At 52.9% G+C, this 18804-nt stretch overlaps 1 protein-coding gene across 1 annotated transcript in view; it reads left to right on the top strand.

Annotated features, from left to right (window-relative positions):
* Nucleotides 1-6585: 6585 nt before the first annotated feature.
* The window catches only part of LOC113877632 (secreted and transmembrane protein 1A-like), a 62303-nt gene continuing 50084 nt past the window's right edge, over nucleotides 6586-18804 (top strand). The window contains exon 1 of the mRNA XM_027517917.1: nucleotides 6586-6689. The gene's annotated coding sequence lies outside the window, so the exon portion shown is untranslated. The remainder of the gene's footprint in view (nucleotides 6690-18804) is intronic.

Here is an 18804-nt window from a genome sequence, read left to right as displayed (position 1 = left end):
GACAAGCCTGATGCTTTTATTGGTTCCTGCCAACAGTTTTGCTAGGATTTTCTGTACCTTTGGCAAGATTCTGCCCCTGAAATAGATACCCCCTCACGCAAGAAGTGTCTGTAGGTAGGTGGACAGCCCCGGCCAGGGGCGCTCACCCAGCAAACCTAATGCGCTCCAAATCCCACCCAGGACCCCGAACCATCAGCACAGGAGCATTCAGTCAGAGAAGGGGGTCTCTAGGGAGGAAATCTCTTAGGGCTGTCTGGCCACACTTGGTCCACGTGTGAACGACACATACACACCCGGCACACACACATGTGGCTTTAGGCCAACACTGGAAGCTTGGCCCTCTAGCCCAAGGCTGCCAGGACAGAAACATCTTCCTGTTCCTGGTTGCCACAGTCTGTCTCCTCTTCAAGCACCTCTGAGCCCTTGGGGTCAGGGTCCAGGCATGGGTGTCTCTCTGCCCTGAGGGCTGCTCACCAGTACCCTGGTGCACCAACATACTGGATGGTAGCCCAGCTGGGTGGTCTCCAGCCCTTGCACCCACAGGAAAGAGAATCGTGAGCCACTCGGGCAGCCACAACCTGGGCACATGCCCCGGGCCTTTCCCTACGACCACACCCAGCCCCCAGGGGGCAGTGGTGACTGACTTGATACTCCAAGTTTCTGGACATAAATCAAGTCCCAGCAGAAAGTGAACCAGAAGACCGGGGCATCTGGAAGCTGACCCCCATCCCCACCTGGGGACCCCCTTGTCTTTCTCCTGGTCCTGCCCCTGCCCATTCTTGCCCTCCTTTCTCCTCTCCCTGGTGTGCAAGTGGGGCAGAGGGGCAGGATCACGGGGCTACCAGTGTTATCCTAACTAGACACTCCTGTGAGAAAGTCAGCCCTGAGCTTCTGAGGGGGGCAGGGGCAGCTTGTGAGTTATCCTGGATGATCTGGAGGGGTCTCTGACGGGGACTTGACCTGAAGGCCATGTGGCCGGCCCCCAGCTCCTCCCCAGGCTCGCCCTAGAGTGTGGCAGGAAGGCTCGCTCCAACCTGGAGCTCATGCACACCAAGAGGGGCTCTGTAAGGAAATTAACACAAAATCACCAGTACAAGTCCTGGGACGGAAGCAAATGCTTATTTGGAATGAGAAAAGAAATCACACATTTTATAAAGCATCCGAAATATCCAGGAAGTAACAATATTTAAAATTAACCGATACCGCAGACCATTCTTTTTTTTTTTTTTTGGCTGCATAATTTCACTGCCTCTTCTTTGGCGGCCTCTTCAGATGACCACAAAAGAGCACAGAGAAATGTCATTCATATGAAAGCACAGCCTGGCTGGAACAAGACGTTTATGATGGAGCAGGATGGGCTTGGCCTGCTGGGGTGTGAAACAAGTGCCTTGGCTCCCTACAAACACAGGAATTTCAGAAAATTCTAGTTTTCAAAGTCTCACACAGAAAGAAAGATGGGCAGCAGTGGGTGGGGGTGGGGGTGGAGTTGATGCAGGTATAATTGTGTCTGACTGCATCGTGGAGAGCAGTCCCGGAAGTGAAATGTGTGTTGACCAGCATGGACGAGTACCACGGCCTCTGCCAACAATCTCACATCTTATACACCTCAGCTGACGCTGCCAGGCACCGAAGGACACGGGTCCCTTTCGTCCACCCCTTGAACCACACATCTCACAGCTTCCTGTCATGAAGCCAGAGAGCCCGCCCAGAGCAGGGGGCGTGTAGGGAAGAAATCTGTACCTGGAGGCCAGAATGAATTGCAAATGCAGTGGTTTAAAACAACAGCAATTAATTTTTTCACAATTCTGGAGGCCAGAAGTTCAAAACCAGGGTAGGGTCAGTGCTTCCTGGAGGCTCCGAGGGAGAACCTGCCCCAGGCTTCTTCCAGCTCCTGGTGGTGCCGGCGATGCGTGCTTCCTGGGCTTGTGGCCACGTCTCCACACTCTCTGCCCCGTCACCGCATGGCCTTCTCCCAGTATCCAAAATCGTCTCTCCTTGTAAGCACATCAGTCATATCGGGATTAAGGCCAGACAGGATGGTTTCATCTTGACTACATCTGCAAAGACCCTGACTCCAAATAAGGTTCCATTCAACAGGTCCAGGTGGATGAATTAGGGGGAGTACCGTTCACCCTTGGGCTTCCCCAGTCCCTCAGCAGTAAAGAACCCTCCTGCAACGCAGGAGCTGTAGGAGACGTGAGTTCGATCCCTGGGTCAGGAAAATCCCCTAGAGGAGAGCATGGCAACCCGCTCCAGTATTCTTGCCTGGAGAATCCCCAGGACAGAAACCTGGTGGGCTATGGTCCACGGGGTCACAAAGAGTCAGACACGACTGAAGTGACTAAGCACATACGTTTTCAACCTCAGCTCACGATTCCTCTCCAGATAGATAGCAAGACCTTCATCGATCTTAGAGACACTGGCACACCTATCAGTAGACCTATCATATCAACTAAATGTGTCATCAGGTCAATTAGCTCTTAACCAGGCCTCAGAGATGCTCTGGGCAGACTGAGGCCGCCTGACACTCAAGCAGACTGGAGAGAGACAGGGGTCCAGATCACTGCGGTTGCACATCTTCACCAAGTTTTACATCATATGCGATGCCCCAGGCCTTGGGAGCGTCTGAGACCTGATTGTCAGAACCACATAGTATAACCACCTCGGCCCACTGGATAAGATGTTTCCAGGAGATGGTGTCCACCCTGTGTTCCAGCTCAAACCCCCTACACACAACTTCTAGACAACGAGAGTGGGTGATTATTCCTATACAGCAGGTGCGATGGGCCCAGATCCTTGCAGGGCAGCACAGATCCCAGGTCAAAGACCCACCTCAGCCCCACATCCTGAAGCTTCCCCGAGAGTTTGCTGCGGGTCTCTCGACCATCAGAGCTGAGACCACCCCAAGCCTCTACCCCACAGTGGAACTTTCCAGCCCTGCCTCATACCACATTGCTGTGGGGTCAGCTCTGGGCTCTACAAGGAGGACACACCCAATTCAGGGTCAGTGGGTGCTCAGCCTGAAGAACACGCCGGGCAGTGCCCTGCATATGCCTGACTGATCTAACCACGTTAAGATCCAAAGACCCATGGACACCCCAGACTCAGTCCTGCTTAAGAGGAGATTTACCATCCTCTTTTATTCACCCTGGGCCAAGAGGAAGGCAGAGGAGGGGACTCAGCCTCCAGGCCCCAGTCCTCCAAACAAGGAGGGGATGCCAGCCCCAGTGGGCCCAGAACGCCTGGGGAGAACCTGGTTGCTGTGGGAGCCTCCGCCCTGGGAGAGCTGCCACGCTTCAGCCCCTCAACCCAGCGTCCCAAAACTACAGACTGAGGCCCACGTGGTCACCACTGTCCTGGCCTCCCTACAACACCACAGGCTGGAAAGGACTGACCTCTCCACAACAGCCCCGGTAGCCATTAACAATGAATGAGGTCTTGGGCCTGGAGAGGAACAATGGTGAGTGGCTGGGAGACTGAGACATGGGGCCCACTGCAGCATCAGGAGAAAGGGACACAAATACCTATAAGTGGGAGGGAAGTTCTCTGTCAGATGGATTTTTTCCCATCTGAGCCTCCAGGGAAGCCACAGAGTGACCCTTGAACATGCCTTTGCATCTGGCTGACCCTCCTCCAGTGTTTGGGGTTCCCAGCCACATCTCATGGCCACGCAGACCAACTGGGTTTAACACATTCCTTTCTCTGGAATGTAGTAAATTGTTTTTCTTCATAAAGTCTATGTGGGCAGCTAGCGGCTGAAACCAGAGATATCAAAATGTCCATCTCCCCATCATGGCTGAACGCCACCTATTCTTGCAAAGGGTTCTGGTTTCAGACCACCTGCCCTCCCAGTTCATGCTGAGCGTGCCCATCTCCCCATGTAGGAAGAGAGGCTGTGGAGTCACGCCCCTTGTCTCACGGGTGCCTCAGGCAGGCAGGGTCACTGCAGGCTGGGTGGGGGGTGGCAAGTGAGGGGGCAGAAGGGGCTGGGCGCCTGTCAGCACTGTCACTGAGAGTTGTTTGCCATCGATGGCTCCCTGCTCCCACCACTGGCAGAAAGCTCAGTCTTGTCACTTCAGCAAGAGTCAGGCCGTGACCTCTGCCAGCAGCCCAGTGTGCCATGGGCGTGGCCCTGTCGGTGCTCCCCGCCCTGCTGCCTAGAGACATGTGGAAGTCGGGGTGCTTGTGGAGTTGGGGCCACAGGCTCCCCTGCTGGAAGGTTCCCAGGGAGGGAAGGCAGCAGCACACCTCTGCTCAGATTCCCGCTGACTCCCGCCCGCTGCCTCCCCAGTGGGCAGGCGGGGGGAGGCACACCTTCCACCCTGGCTTTCAGGTGGCCATGCGTCCCCCTGCCACCACCTGCAGGAACGGATGCTGCCCTGGGAGCCAGGCTGGGGTTCCCCTGGTTCCTGTGAGGCAGAGAGAGGGCCTGAGCCCTGTGACCTGGGCCCAGCTCCCGGCCCCTGCCTACCAGGCCACTGAGGGAACTTAGGATTCATGCTTCTGGGGTGCATGGGTTAAGGAAAGTGTCTGATCCTAAAGGCCTGAGTGATGCTGATCTGGTGAAACCTCCCACTCTGGCCCCACCTGAGAAACGGAGATGGGGCCCCATGAATTTGGAATCCATTAGCCACAGACCTTTGCTTAAATACACCAAACACCAAAGACGTAAACCTGGATGCTTCTGGGAGACTTTCTTTTTTTCTCTCACCACCTGTAAAAAGAGCATCTCCTTCAAAACACACATTCCAGGAAGCTAATAGAAAAGGCTGAGTATTAAACATTCTGGGCAAACCATAGCAATGCGGCCTCAGTGACTGCCGGCCTGCCCTCATGGAGACCGGGCTCGTCACTGGCTGTCATCTGAGTGAATGGCTGAGGCGCTTGATGAATAACACGTGTTTTCAGTTTAAAACCATTTCTAAGGTTTATTTCAGTTTATTTGTTTTGAAGTCAGAGAAAACCCCAACTCGTATGGAGAATGAGCTGGGAGGTTCAGACATTCGACACAGGCACAGGTCACACTCACTCAGCCTGCGCTCCGTGACTGTCCTGCCCACAGGCTGTAGACGGGCCTGCACTGGAGAAACCGCAGGACGTATGTGGGCAGCTCTCGTCGCCGCCACGGACCCTGCTGCTGGACACGGTGTGGGATGCCATGAGGGGACATCCTGAAGGGAATCACAAGGGGACCCAAAGAGGAGACACTATGAAGGGATAATCATGAGAGGATGCCACAAGGAGACACCATGAGGGAAACATCATGAGGGGATGTCATGAGAGGACACCATGAGGGCAGCCGTGAAGGGAACATCATGAGGAGCCGCCATGGGGAAACCGTTGGGTACACTATGAGGGGAACAGGATCAGGGACGCCACGGGGGGATAGTAAGGAGGAGACCCCGCGAGGAAGAAACATGATCCGGGGAATCCAGGAGGGAACAACCTGAGGAGATGTCATGAGGAGAATATCAAGGGGAACAGCCATGTGGGGGACATGAGGGGAACCGTGAGAGGATTCTCTGAGGGGATATCAGGGGAGTGTGCCATGAGGGGACATTGACAGATACACAAACGGCCCCACAGAGGCATAGCCACGCCTCCTACTTTATGCCCCTGTTCCTGCTGTGCGTTGCACTTTTGTTTAAAGACCCACGACTAGACAAAACCAGCATGTAAACACAAAACTGAATCACACCCATAAATCTTTGGGTAGTGAAAGGATTATGGAATCTGAGGGATTCCAGGAACCCTTGGCCTGCCCCACCGGCCTGTGGCAGGCCCCTCAAGTTCCTGGGGATCCCAAAGACATGGAGAAGCAGCCCTGGGGCGGCAGCATCCGCTCCCAGGCCTGGGACTCTGCTGCTGACTTAGTGTTTGCCAATGGCATCCCCTGGTGGTGACTTCAGGCTGCATGGACTGGTGTGTCCCCACCCCAAACCGCAGGCTCCAGAAAGGAGCCCCAGGCCAATGCCGGCCTGGCTCTCATCAGAACCAAAACTAAGAGCCTGTCCTTGGAAACGCTGAGAACTCCCGACTCTGATCTGTCTGGCCTCTGTTTTCTGATCTGTGGAATCAGGATGCTGCATCCTCAGCGTCCATTGTTCTCTCCCGGCAGAGCCCTGTCTGGTGGGTTGGGAACATGAGGAAGCCATCTCCAGGGCAGCTCTGCTGCATCAGCAGCCCCACAGACCTGCTGTGAGTGTGCAGGTGTGTCACGTCTGTGAGTGTGGGTGTGCAGTGTCTAACCGTGCATGCATGTGCCCCTGGTGTTAGGTGTGTTTCCAGGGCCCTTGGAGCAGATACCATGGTTCCTGGATCCCTCGTGCCTTGGCCAGGTCTAGTGACTGCAAGTCAATAGAAGACCTGATTAATAACCACAGGACCTTGAGATGCAGAGGGCTGGACCCCAAAGGCAGAAACCACACACTTAGAGGACTGAGAACCCGATGTTGGCCAAGGCCACATTTGGGAAGGATTTTCTGCTTATCTGTGTTTTCCTAGGCTTCCAAAATGAACATGAAATCTGTGGAAATAAGAAAACACACCACGGTAACATTCTCACCCAGTCTGTAGCCTATGTCCACAGTCTGGGTGAAGCAGAGACACGGAGAAGCATCAAGAAGGGCAAAGGGGCAACCCATCCAGCCTTCCCTTGCAGATGGAAACCCCAGGCCATGCAGAAGCCTGTGAGTGGGGTGCGGGTGTGTGGGTGCTATGTCTCTGTGCTGGGTTCGACAGCAAAGGGGCGGGGGGCGGTGTTAGTAAAATTACAATGGAGGAAGTCTTGTTCAGGTTTCAGAGGCTGGAGAGAAGGCCTCTGACTGACTTCTGATCTTGCCTGGACTATGTGCCTGCTTGCAAACACACAAATTGTTACCAGCAAGTCAAGGGGCACTTTGGATAAGAAAGGGAATGCGGCTTGGATTTTCTTGAGCCCCTGGAGTTCTGGCCAACTCCCTGGGGTCTGGAAAATCTCCTGACTCACAAGGTGCAACAAACAACAATGTAAAAGGTGAAGGAAAACCAGAGCTGCATTGTTGCACACCCACGGATGATGGTGTCAGCTGCACCCTGGGATTCCAAGTGGGAGTCTCCAAAACTGCAATTTGAAGTCTCCCCTGTGTGATGCGGACCTTTTCCCAACTGGGACTCCATATGCTGTTACCAAGGGACCTTCCAGCTCTGTTTACGTCTGGATGTGAGTCGGCCCCATGTGGTGATGTATGTGCTGTTACTTTTCTCTATTGTTTCTAATTTCTCTTTTTTTAAGGACTGTATATTGAAATTAAGCCAAATACTCTTCTAGTAAATACTGAAATTGTTTATTGTGTGACAAGTGGTTTCTTTTGTTGATGAATCCTTCGAACCAAAAACAAAAATTTCAGCAAAATGGTGAGGTGGGGTGGCTCCGAGGTCACCCAAACAGATGTGATGCGGCACCATCCTTGAGGACTGTTTTACCTCTTTCTGTGACAACTGAGATTCTCTGCAATCTCAACAGACTGAGCTGGCAGCATGGTGCCCACGAACACTCCCTGCGATGCCGGGAAAAGTGATACTGCGACAGGGGATGGTTTCCAAACTGGGTCCTGGAGCTCATCTATGTACTAAGACTCCAGGAACAGTCATGCTTGTCAGGGGTTCATCCCGTGCCCAGGCCGCATAGGACATGTGTGTGCTTACCACAGGGCATCCAACCCCGAGACACTGCGAGGCCAGTGCCTAGAAACTTCAAAACAGCCGAGTTCATGCCAGACTGCTGGGGCTCAAGGCCCCCACAACTGGGTGTGTCCTCTCATGGACTCCAGCCTGGGTCAGGCCCCCTGAGAACTGGAGAAACAGAAGGTGCCGTGTCAGAGTCCAAGGCCCCGAATCCTCAGCCAAAGGTCACTCTCATGTGGAGAAACCTCTACAGCCTGTTCAGGGTCTGGTGTTGACTGGTTCACACCCTGGGCATCTTGCCCTGAAAAAGACACTCTCTGCCCTAGCTTTCCAGTCACCACCAGAAACATCCACGACTGAGCGTCATTTCTGTTTGGCCCAGTCTCTTCATTCTTTCTGGAGCTGTTAGTAATTGCCCTCTGCTCGTCCTGCTCTTGCCCAGTATCATGTTGGACACATTCTGATCTGGGGCTGGGGTGCGGTGGGGCGCTCATGGGATATCATATCTTTTTGCCTTTGCATACTGTTCATGGGGTTCTCATGGCAAGAATACTGGGAGGAGTTTCCATTTCCTCCTCCAGTGGATCAATTTTGTCAGAACCCTTCACTATGTCCTCTCTCTCTTGGGTGGCCCCATGTGGCATGACTCACAGCTTCACTGAGTTACACAAGCCCCTTCACCACAACAGGGCTGGGATCTATGAAGGGGTTAAGAAGGTGTATGTGCCATAATCATGATGCTGGAGATTCTTAAAGGTGCTTTCTCAAACCCCTCAGCAGAGGCAGTGGCTGGTGTGCGCTCTTTTGGTGGACTTTGCTTCTTGGGATTTAGTGGCAATTCCTTTTCATTCTTTCCTGAATCTGCAGAAAGAGAAATTGTAGGAGCAAGTCCTTGGAACACTCCAGCTTCTAGAAGCACAGTCTTCAGTACCCCGGCTTGTCTTTGCCGCAGTTGAAAGGAGGTCACCATAGCAGTGACTCGGGAGTGGGCTGGGTAATCGGCCTGGTAGATGGAGGTCACACCCTAAAACACAATCTCTTCCCATCCAAGCCTTTCGAACAGACTGAGTAATGGGGCAGAGTGACACGCTTCCCTGTGGAGGGATGGGGCCTGCCTGGGGAGGAGGAAATGTGCCTTTTGCCAGCCACCCCCCGCACGGCCCTTGGTTAAAGCTGCACATTCTGCTCCTTTTTGGAAAGCAAGACTGTGGATGTTGGACTCTCAGGACATTTGGGCTAAAATGTACTCACATACTCAGACCCAGACGATGCAGGAATTCTCTGTCAATTTAAATGCCATTCTCTCAGGAATCGAAGTTTAAAAGTCATTTATATCAATAACTTAGGGAAATAGGATTTGTGGGTCGTCAAAGATGTTCCCCTTTTGCAACAGTCTTATAATTAGGAAAAGCGCTAAGAAGAAGCTATTAAACCATGTACGTGGTTTCCAATCTAAGCTGCGGGCAAACAAGACAAGGAAGCTCATTGCCCAGGTGTTAGGAAACCAATACCGAGAGGGCCAGGAATGCGGTGCAGGAGGTAATAGAATCACTCACTAATTAAAGCCATTGCTGCCCCCTGCCCTCCAGGCTTGGCTTCCAAGCCACTGCTGGAGGAAACAGGAGAGACAGGGTGGAAATGGTAAAAAGGGGCCAGGCTAGCTGCTACCCTGATTCTGGTCACTTGTGTTTGAAGGAGGAGGAGGAACTTGCTGCTTTTGCAATAGATTGCCAAGCTCCACATTTCTTCCCTGTGATCTTGACACTCCAATGTATCCTGATCCCAATGTATAGTGGATCACGATGGATTTTTTTAGACCCTCATCCTAAAGCCTCCCATTCTCTGGAAACCCTTCCACACCTGTGCCGGTGGCGCCCTCTGTAGGGTGGCTCAGCGACTTACAGGTTCATCATGCCCTCGCCCCGGGGGACAGGTGTGCTTTCCAGCCTCCCCTAAGGAAACTGGTCAAAGGAATGTCTCAAAATAAAACCTGGCAGGGAAAGTGCATCAGATGTTGGGTGGGTGAGTTGGAGCAGGAGAGAGAGACGAAGAAAGGTTGTGGGGTGATGGCCAAGGCAGGACGGTGGCAGCAGCCAGCCTGAGGAATCGCAGGAGACCTTATGGAGGAGCCTCAGCCTTGATGACACCTTTTCCCTGGCCAGCAGGTGGGGGCCCATTCCTCCAGCTCTGGTTTCCTTTTTGTGTGTCCTGAGGCTCTAGTGTCTTCCATCCCTCCAACCACTGGGACTCAGAACTGAAATAGAAACCCAAATCTCACTTTTCCACAATGAGGACAGGTTAACCTGAAGCCCCTCAAAGGAAACACAAATCAGAAAGTCAGAAGGCTTTAACTCTAATGAAAGAGAAACGTTGAGTCCTCTGGGCGTCTCTGGCCTTGATTTCCGAGTGCTGTGCTGTGATCTGCCTTGACTGTGTGTCCTGCAGGATGATAGAGAGAGCTCTGGCCACTGATCAGCCCTTGAAGCCGGGGGCCCCTCTCCTTCTGGGCTCCAGCCACAGGGGAAGGTTTTGCCTCTCGGAGGGCCGGCCACAGTGCCTGCCTGTGGAACAGGGTTGGATCCATCTGAAACAAGTCTGTGGCCACCAGGTTTGTGAGGTGTGGGCCAGCATGGGGCATGGCTCCTGGACACCTCCCCCGGTGTGGTCCAGGAGCAGCAGCAGCTGGTGAGCAGCACACAGCATCGCCGCTGTCCAGACCTGAAGAACAAAGCCACATGTGACCAGGTGCACCAGGGATGCACAGGCAGGAGACAGGTTGATCACAGCAGGCACAGTCCTGAGATCTGATGTGGTCTCCTGTGTGTTTATGAGCGGTGGACTGCCCTCTCCTCTTCAGCAGTGCTTAATTCTAAAATTAAATTCTACAATTCTCCTGACAATTTTAACCCCAAACCTGTCTTGGAGCTTTATTCTTTGTCTGACTCCAGCAGCAGAGATCGCTCCCAGCCCCGTGGCTCCATGGCATACACCATGTGAGCCTACGTGAGCCCGTGTCTGTGAGAGCACCCGGCTGTGGGTCAAGTTGAGCCCGAGGGCAGTGGCCACCGTCATGGGCCAGGTGGGCTAACGGAAGTGCACGGTGAGCCCGGCAGGACACCTCCTGTGGCATGAGGGGCTGCAGTCACACTGAGCTCCAAGGTCTAGTCACTCTGCAGAGTCTCAATGCTGTCTAAGTAAAGATTGAACATAAGACAAAAAAGAAAAAGATACACGCAAGTTGTGGCGAAGTCTGTTTTGAGAAAAAGGTGTAGATCTGGGTTGGAAGAGACACGGGGCAAACGTGACCCAGGGCGCTCCCTATCTTCCGTGACCTGCCCTGCAACACTGACAGCGACACACCCAGCCGGGGCAGGCCCACGTGCGATGCTGACGACGACAGTGTCACCAGCTGGGGGGGCCTCTGGCTGCCTGGACCCCTGAATGACCGTGTGGCACCGGCCCCCTGCACAGGCTCCCAGGGTAGGGCTGCTGCTGCTAAGTCGCTTCAGTTGTGTCCGACTCTGTGTAACCCCATAGACAGCAGCCCACCATGCTCCCGCGTCCCTGGGATTCTCCAGGCAGGAACACAGGATAGGGCTGGCGGCCCCTGTTTCCACAGATCCCCCACTGCAGACCGTCACCAGGAGGCCACTCTTCCAACAGAGGGCACGGGCAGCCACGGGGAGACCAGGTCAGGTGCATATGTGCGCAGGGGATCACCCACACATGACTCTCCCTCACCGTGAGCAGACCCTCAGACCAGGCCCCCCAGGCGTGCTGACTCAGACCTGCCAACAAGGGGCCAAGTTCAGAATCGTATTCCACCCCTCCTCCACCTAACAGCAGCTTCCTTCAAGGCCTGTCCAGTTAGAGCCAGACATGACACAACGGACTGGTTCCTTATTGGGAAAGGAGTATGTCAAGGCTGCATATTGTCACCTGCTTATTTAACTTATATGCAGAGTACATTGTGCAAAATGCTGGGCTGGTTGAAGCACAAGCCAGAATCAAGATTGCTAGGATTAACATCCATAATCTCAGCTATGCAGATGACACCACCGTTATGGCACAAAGCGAACGGGAACTAAAGAGCCTCTTGATGAAAGTGAAAGAAGAGAGTGAAAAAGCTGGCTTAAAACATGACATTCAAAAGACTAAGATCATGGCATCCGGAACCATCAGTCCAGTTCAGTTCAGTTGCTCAGTCGTGTCTGGCTCTTTGCGACCCCATGGACAGCAGCATTCCAGGACTTCCTGTCATTCACCAACTCCCAGAGTTAACTCAAACTCATGTCATTTGAGTCGGTAATGCCATCCAACCATCTCATCCTCTGTCATCGCCTTCTCCTCCTGCCTTCAATTTTTCCCAGGTTGAGGGTCTTTCAAATGAGTCAGCTCTTTGCATCAGGTGGCCAAAGTATTGGACTTTCAGCTTCCACATCAGTCCTCCCAATGAATAGTCAGGACTGATTTCCTTTAGGATGGTCTGGTTGGATCTGCTTACAGTCCAAGGGACTTTCAAGAGTCTTCTCCAACACCACAGTTCAAAAGCATCAATTCTTCTGCACTCAGCTTTCTTTATAATCCAACTTTCACATCCATACATGACCACAGGAAAAACCATAGCCTTGACTAGATGGACCTTTGTTGGCAAAGTAGTGTCTCTGCTTTTTCATATGCTGTCTAGCTTAGTCATAACTTTTCTTCCAAGGAGTAAACATCTTTTAATTTCCAGGCTGCAGTCACTGGTCCCATCACTCATGGCAAATCGATGGGGAAACAATGGAAACGGTGACAGACTTTATTTTCTTGGGCTCTACAATCACTGTAGATGGTGACTGCAGCTGTGAAATTAAAAGACATTTGCTCCTTGAAAGAAAAGCTATGACCAACCTAGACAGCATATGAAAAAGCAGAGACATTACTTTGCCAACAAAGGTCCATCTAGTCAAAGCTATGGTTTTTCTAGCAGTCATGTATGGATGTGAGAGTCGGATCATAAAGAAAGCTGAGCACCAAAGAATTCATGCTTTTGAAGTGTGATGATGAGAAGACTCTTGAGAGTCCCTTGAACTGCAAGGACATCCAACCAGTCCATCCTAAAGGAAATCAGTCCTGAATATTCATTGGAATAACTGATTCTGAGGTTGAAGCTCCAACACTTTAGCCCCTTGATGCTAAGAGTTAGTTCTTTTCTGGGAAAGATTGAAGTCAGGAGGAGAAAGAGACAACAGAGGATGAGATAGTTGGATGGCATCACCGACTCCATGGAAATGAGTTTGAGCAAGCTCTGGGATTTGGTGATGGACAGGGAAGCCTGGCACACTGCAGTCCGTGGGGTCACAAAGAGTCAGACACGACTGAGTGACTGATCTGGTCCTGAGAAGGCCTGCCTGGGTGGTAGGGGCCTCCTCCAGTGAACCTGGTCCCCATCTGGGCTCACAGCCTGAACACCCAGCACCTGCATCCTCGAGCAGGTGCCCACATTTCCAGCTTCTTCTGATTTTAGGCGTGAGGACACAGACAGCCTGTCAGACGAGAACTGTTTCCCAGAACAGTGGGCACAGTTCAGGGCAGCATGGTGAGCCTGGGGGAGGCAGGAAGAGGCTGTCCGGCTGACTCAGCTCTTCTGTGCAGATGCTGCTGAGGCTCGGCTCTACAAGGAAACATGGACCAGTTGTAAACAGTGAGGGAGGAACTCACCAGCACCCCACCCTGACAGATCTCCTCACCTGCCTCCCAGTCGTCTCAGCTTTCTGGCAGGATAGCCCTCACGGGCACACGGAGACAGGAGGCTGGGCTGCTCCGCAGGCTGGCCGTTCTGTCAAGGCCTCTGCCTAGTCCCTAGTCTGGCTTCTGAGACAGGATGACCTCCTGCTCCCGACAAGTGCCTTCCCCACCCACCTCCCCTCCCCCTCAGATCAGATCATATCAGATCAGTCACTCAGTCGTGTCCGACTCTTTGCGACCCCATGAATTGCAGCATGGCCTCCCTGTCCATCACCAACTCCCAGAGTTCACTCAGACTCACGTCCATCAAGTCAGTGATGCCATCCAGCCATCTCATCCTCTGTCTTCCCCTTCTCCTCTTGCCCCCAATCCCTCCCAGCATCAGAGTCTTTTCCAATGAGTCAACTCTTCCCATGAGATGGCCAAAGTACTGGAGTTTCAGCTTTAGCATCATTCCTTCCAAAGAAATCCCAGGGCTGATCTCCTTCAGAATGGACTAGTTGGATCTCCTTGCAGTCCAAGGGACTCTCAAGAGTCTTCTCCAAGACCACAGTTCAAAAGCATCAATTCTTCGGCTCTCAGCCTTCTTCACAGTCCAACTCTCACATCCATACATGACCACAGGAAATACAGAATGAAGCAGGGCAAAGACTAATAGAGTTTTGCCAAGAAAATGCACTGGTCATAACAAACACCCTCTTCCAACAACACAAGAGAAGACTCTATACATGGACATCACCAGATGGTCAACACCAAAATCAGATTGATTATATTCTTTGCAGCCAAAGATGGAGAAGTTCTATACAGTCAGCAAAAACAAGACCAGGAGCTGACTGTGGCTCAGACCATTAACTCCTTATTGCCAAATTCAGACTTAAATTGAAGAAAGTAGGGAAAACCACTAGGCCATTCAGGTATGACTTAAATCAAATCCCTTATGATTATACAGTGGAAGTGAGAAATAGATTTAAGGGACTAGATCTGATAGATAGAGTGCCTGATGAACTATGGAATGAGGTTCATGACATTGTACAGGAGACAGGGATCAAGACCATTCCCTCCCCCTAGCAGAGTGCAAGCCAGAGTCCTGCAGGAGTGATGAGTATTCCAGGCCCAAGGCCACGTCATTGGTTCCAGGTCCACATGTTCCTCTGTGTGTGTGTGAGTTGCTCAGTCATGTACAACTCTTAGTGACCCCATGAAATATCGCCCACCAGGCTTCTCTGCCTACGGAGTCCTCCAGGCAAGAATACTGGAGTGGGTTGCCATTCCCTCTTCCAGGGGTTCTTCCCGACCCAGGGATGGAAACTGGGTCTCCTACATTGCAGGCAGATTCTTTACCATCTGAGCCACCAGGGAATCCCATCTGCTCCTTTAGTAGCAAACAATCCCCACATTTTTTTAGCTTCTGAATGCTTTTTTGAACCCTTTATCAGCTGAGCCAATGAAAATCAAACAGCAAAATGGCAGCAGGGTGGCCGATACTCCATGCGCGAAAATGATGGAGTGAAGGAGTGTGGGGCCTCCATTCACATGCCACCAGTCAAGTCCCGAGATTTTGTGCCAAATGGCAACAAACCGGGATTTGTGACTAGTGTGCATATTTTATGAAGCAGGTGGGACTCAGTGCTCTTCGAAAACCATACTCACCTCCTTAATTTAGCAGTCTGCCTCCAAAAGCTTCCCAGGTGACTCAGAGATAAAGAATCTGTCTACCCAGCAGGAGAGGCAAGTTTGGTCCCTGGGTGGAGAAGAACCCTGGAGAAGGGAATGGCAACATACTCCAGGATTCTGCCTGGGAAATCTCAGGGATGGAGGAGCCTGATGGTCTACCGTCCATGACATCGTAAAACAGTTGGACTCAACTCAGCAAATAAAAGAGCAGCAGCCACCTCCAAAGTGGGGAGGGGCTGGGGAGCCGGCTCTGTAAACACTTGTTCCTCTGTCTCAGGGACACCCATGGCTGTTGAGCAACATTTACGGAGAACCCACTGTGTTAGGAATGGTTGGCCTTCACACCATGGAAGAGCAGGGACCTCGTCAGAACAAAACACCCTTGTTTACTGACCCCTCGAAGAAGGGAACTGCACGCTCTCTCCCTCCCTCACCCCCACCCCAGGGGGCCCAGCCTCAGTGTGGACAGTCCCCTGGGGTTCCCATGAAGCCTGAGTAGCTGGCTGGGCTCTGTTCTCAGCCTGTGGACTCCCCCTCAGGCTGACTCTGGCACATTCCGGAAGGTGGGGACCTGAACCCTCAGGTGTGTGCTGACCAGCTGACGCCCAGGCTTCTGGACCTGTCCCCTGGGCACCTGCCCTCAGCCTCCTGCTCACAGCCCTCCTCGGGGTCCCTTGTGGGAAAACACCCAATTTTAAACTTTGACCCTCAGTCACTCTCAGACCTGGTGGCCTCTGGCCTGTATTCTAGCCCTGGGCCTGGAAGCCTCTACCAGGAGAGGAGGTCAGAGTTCAGATGAGGATGCAGAGGAAGAAAGCACTGCCCCAGGGTTGGGGTGAGGAGGGGGAGGACAGGAGGGGCATCTGTGCTTCTGGAGTGTCCTGGTGCTGGGGGCCAATCTTCTCAGGCCAGGAGGATGGGAAGACCCTTGAACCTTCTGACCCCTACTCAAGGCTGAGTGAGCCTCTGAACAGGGTGGCGTTGGAGGAGTGTTCTGGGGGGATGCAGTTGACTAAAAGAAAACCACACAGTGAGAGAGCTATGATGGAGTGAGAGAATCCGTCCCAAGACACGGGGGAGGCCAGTTCGTGGGGCTTCTGGCCAGGAGTACAGGTGGGCTTTCCTGGTGCTCTAGTGGTAAAGAACCCGCCTACCAATGCAGGAACCGTAAGAGATCTGGGTTCCATCTCTGGGTTAGGAAGATGCCCTGGAGGAGGGCATGGCAACCCACCCCAGTATTCTTGCCTGGAGAATCCCATGGACAGAGGAGCCTGGCGGGGTACAGGCCATAGGGTCACAGAGTCGGAGACGACTGAAATGACTTGGCACATACAGATGGTCAAGGATACATCTGGGCGAAGGTGACTCTACTGCTTGCCACAGAGAACAGATATATCACAAGTTAAGGGTGAGGGTGCTTTTCTTTTTGTGGGAAATGCAAGCAGCTGGGGTCAGTGAAATTCTTCCTGAGTCACGCACCTAATCATCTGACAGGCTGCTTGTCCAGATACACAGAGTCCGTTAACGTCTCTAATTCCTGTCTGAGCACAGAAGTACACGGTGAGTCCTCGGCTGCAGCAGATCAACCTTTGCAGAACAGGACAGTGAGCAAGACACTCTGTGCTCCTCTTTTGTGTGCAGGGTCAAGCCCAGCAGGCTGCAGCCCTCAGCTGAGTCACTCAGGGATGGCCCCTCGGCTTTGGTGACCATCCAGGAGCCCCTGGGAGCTCCCTCTCTTCTCCAGATGGTCTTAAGATAACCTTCCACCCAGGAAAGGCAGCATGGTGGTGCCAGGGTTCCACAGCCCCTCCCTTGCGAAAGGCCGGGGATGGGTCAGAAGGGGGAGATGATGGCCTTCAAAGGACCCAGGGTTTTGCACTTAGAGCCCGTGGGCATTTCAGCCTGGTCCCAGCCCTTCCACCCACCACCTCGGGGCCTTGGGGAAGCCGGAGATAGCCAAGGAGGGATCATTCTACTGTCCCTTCTCCTCCCATCAACTCTGCTCTCTCTAACCCAATAAAAATTGCTGTTTATTCTTAAAGAACACGATATTCTCTGATTACTTGAGCACAGGACTGTTGTAGAAATTCTGGAGGAAAAAAAGTTGAAGAAACTGTAAAAACCTTTAGTTCCCAGACTCAGACTTACTTCCTGATGACATTCTATGTTCGTCTAGATTTTCTGGAAGTATATGTTTCTATGGATTCAAAAGGAAGGGGCTTCCCAGGTGGCACTAGAACCTGCTGCCAATTCAGGAGCTATAAGCACATGCAGGCTCGATCCCCGGATCGGGAAGATCTCCTGGAGGATCGCATGGCAACCCACTTCAGAATTCATGCCTGGGAAATCCCATTACAGAGGAGCCTGGCAGGCTACACGCCAGTGGATCCCAAAGAGTCAGACACCATTGAAACGAGTTAGCATGCAGGCAGGTACGCATTCAAAGGGAAATTGGGACGATGCTGTCTGCACAGTTGGGGGTTTAACCTGCCTGGTTCTGCTGATGCCCCGACTACTGTCAGGCATGCCCAGCCTCACCACAGCCCCTCAGTCCACACCAGACACGTCCACACACAGGAGCTGTGTATGGAACCTGTAACTGATGCAGCTGCAGTCACAGGAGCACCCCAACCAGATCCTCTGCTTCCCCGCAGACCCTCAGGTGGTCCCAGGAGCACTGGCTCCTCCAGGCTCAGCGGCACTTCCAGGACCAGGGCCCCTCTCTGCCACACGACAGACCCCAGGGGCCCTCCCCCTCGATGACCATTTCAAGCAGCCCCTGAAGAAGGTCTTTCCCAGCTCCTGCCTCCCCCAGGAACAGCTGAGAAGTCCCCGTCTGTCCCAAGCGCTCTTTCTGAGGTGTCTCTTGGAAACTCCCGTGGAGGAAAGGTGTCTCTGGGGATCAGAAGGAGCCGCATCGTGGGCCCTGGCCTGCCCTCTCTTTGGTCTGGGGTTAGAGTCTTCCCAGAGAAGGGTCTGGATTCTCGGCTAATTCTGGGAATGGAGGCAGAAAGTTGAAAGGAGAGAGCAGACTCTGTGTGTGAAGGTTCCTCCACCACCTTCTCTGGGGGTCACATGGGGTGACTGGGCCAAGAGAGACCCAGAAGTTGGGGCATGTGGGCCACTCTCAGGCTCAGTGGGATGAAGGGAAGCCTCTTTGAAGGGCTCTAACTTTTATGTATGTTTTTGTAACTGCATGTCCCTCTCGGGCCTGCTGGTCCAGGGACTTCCCAGGATTGGGGCATTAGCCTTACCCTTCCGGGCACTGGTTCCCACTCAGGCCTCCACAAATGTTTGTTGAATAAACAAGAGTTGATTTGGGAAAGAATTCACATTGTTAGAACAGAGTACTGTAAACAAATCAATAAATAACAACACAAAATGAACCAACCAACACAAAAATGGACTTATCCTACGCCCAAAATTCCCTTGCTAGGGATGCCTCTCACCTTACAGGTGAGGATGGTGTGGGGAGCAGGTGTGAACACCCCAAGTCATCTGGCACCCTGGCAGTTTTCGAGGATGCTCCCCCAGGGCCCAGAGTAGCCAGGCCAGTCCTCCAGGAAGGTGTGAGTCAGCTCAGGGACTCACGTCCGGTATCCCCAGCTCCTGTGCCTGCAGCCCCACCGGTGACCTTCCTGCCACAACCCTGGGTGATGCCAGGGAGCTCGTCACACTTGCACAGGACTTGCCTTTCAAGGTAAACACCCGACTGGGCCCCACCGGGGGAAGGAC

Source organism: Bos indicus x Bos taurus, chromosome 19 (assembly GCF_003369695.1).
Source record: "Bos indicus x Bos taurus breed Angus x Brahman F1 hybrid chromosome 19, Bos_hybrid_MaternalHap_v2.0, whole genome shotgun sequence".
NCBI lineage: Eukaryota > Metazoa > Chordata > Mammalia > Artiodactyla > Bovidae > Bos > Bos indicus x Bos taurus.
Note: the sequence above shows the minus strand (reverse complement) of the source record. Positions and strands in the feature narration are given on the sequence as shown.